At 46.7% G+C, this 2,202-nt stretch overlaps 1 non-coding gene across 1 annotated transcript; it reads right to left on the reverse strand.

Annotated features, from left to right (window-relative positions):
- Nucleotides 1–618: 618 nt before the first annotated feature.
- trnag-ucc (transfer RNA glycine (anticodon UCC)) lies at nt 619–690 on the reverse strand. The gene has a single exon. It is a non-coding gene; the product is annotated as a tRNA-Gly (tRNA).
- Between the last annotated feature and the right edge of the window lie 1,512 nt (nt 691–2,202).

The raw sequence follows: 2,202 nt of genomic DNA on the forward strand, positions 1-2,202 counted from the left end.
CGAACCATTTTAAGGATGATCAAAAGAAATGGACAGCACCTGAGTTAAATATATGAGTGTCACAACAAAGGGCCTGAATACGTATGGCAATGTCAAATTTCAGTTTTTCGTTTTTCATACTGCTTCACAAATTTCAACAATTAATTTTTGGATGGGATGCTGTATGTACATTGAGGGGGGGGAAAAGAACTTAAATGATTTTAGCAAATGGCTGCAATATAACAGAGTGAAAAATTTAAGGGGTCTGACCAGACTCTGGGACCTTGATTTCCAGAGTATATGCAAAATTGACTTTCATCAGAGAACAAAACTTTGGACCACTCAGAAGCAGTCCAGTCCTCTTTGTCTTTGCATGAGGCTTGCTAGGATGTCGCACTTGGCCGCCATGTTTGAATAATTTTAATCAATGAAACCATCCATTCCATCCATTTTCTGAGCCGCTTCTCCTCACTAGGGTCGCGGGCGTGCTGGAGGCTATCCCAGCTAACATCATGCAGGAGGCGGGGTACACCCTGAGCCGGATGCCCTTCCTGACGCAACCCTCTGCATTTATCCGGGTTGGGACCGGCCAACAGTTTGCAATGACTTGTGCCCCCCATAGGGCTGCATTAAAAAACTTGCATTGGCCGGGAATCGAACCCAGGTCAACTGCTTGGAAGGCAGCTATGCTCACCACTATACCACCAACGCCTGCATCTTTACCACCAACACCTGCATCCTATATATGCGGCTGATATAACCACTGACCATTTTAAACCATGGAGTGAGATTTTTTGAAACTGAAACAATGTCCAAACATAAACCCAATAAAAAGATATTACAAACAAATGAGCTTCACAAAACATGTGGAAGTATAGTCTCAATATTAGTAGATACAGTGTCCAAACAAATTTCAAAACAGACAAATTAAAATTGCAAAAAAATATTCAAGAGCCCAGCCCATCACAAAATACACCCACACATAAACAAGGACACAGTGATTAATACCGGTCGTGTCGTGATAGGGCCAGGGAAGGAGACAGGGTCGAGGGCGTGCTGGAGCCTATCCCAGCTGTCATCGGGCAGGAGGCGGGGTACAGCCTGAACTGGTTGCCAGCCAATTGCAGGGCACATAGAAACAAACAACCATTCGCACTCCCAGTCATGCCTACAGGCAATTTATAGTCTCCAATTAATGCATGTTTTTGGGATGTGGGAGGAAACCGGAGTGCCTGGAGAAAACCCACACAGACACAGGGAGAACATGCAAACTCCACACAGGTGGGGCCAGGGATTGAACCCAGGTCCTCAGAACTTTGAGGATGACGCTCTAACCAGTCGGCCACCGTGCCGCCGGAAGGAGAAATCATTATTATTATTATTATTCAGGGTGCAATGATCCATTCTTAATATCGATGTATCGATTCATATTCCTCGGATTAGATGAGATTAGATTAGATTAGTCATTGAAGTCCTCCATCATATTAGTTATTTTCAAAGTTCATAATTTGCAATATAGGAAATAAAAGGCCAACTTCACATCTAATAAGGACGACTGGGGGGGGACAGAGAATTTCCACATTCTAAGTTTTGCCTTCTCAGTGATTCTCACTGTCAGTGATACCCTGATTGATCCAAGATGGCGCCTACCTGTGTGGTCGCCTCGGTAACGCGCTCTCTTGTTTTTGTTTTTGTGTTTTTCGTCCGTCTTTGGAGACCTTACACGACTCACTTACACAAGGGGAGACCTGCTAACCATCAAGGAGGCTACTCCGGACCTTCTGTCACCAACTTTCGCAAATCCGCTCAGTTTTTTCCCCGAGTTACTCACCGGAGCGGCGTCCGCGGTTTTCGGCGCATGGAGACGGAAGCGGCGCCACAGAGGGAAACGAGCCGTCATTCAGGTAAAACTCCTCAAGAGAGGACACAGATTGGCGTTCCCGTCGATCCACCTCGCGAATGTACGCTCCCTACCCAACAAAATGGACGAGCTTCATCTTCTGTTCAAGACCAGTAAAGACTTCGGACGTTCCGCGGCCATGTGCTTCACGGAGACCTGGCTTTGCGACGCTGTACCCGATGGCGGCGTCATGCTTCCCGGCTTCCACATTCATCGAGCGGACCGCCACATGGAATCATCGGGGAAAACAAAGGGCGGCGGGATATGCCTCTATATCAATGAAAAATGGTGTATGGACGTCACGGAGCTCAGCACACACTGCA

The sequence above is a fragment of the Phycodurus eques genome, unplaced genomic scaffold, assembly GCF_024500275.1.
Source record: "Phycodurus eques isolate BA_2022a unplaced genomic scaffold, UOR_Pequ_1.1 contig_72, whole genome shotgun sequence".
NCBI lineage: Eukaryota > Metazoa > Chordata > Actinopteri > Syngnathiformes > Syngnathidae > Phycodurus > Phycodurus eques.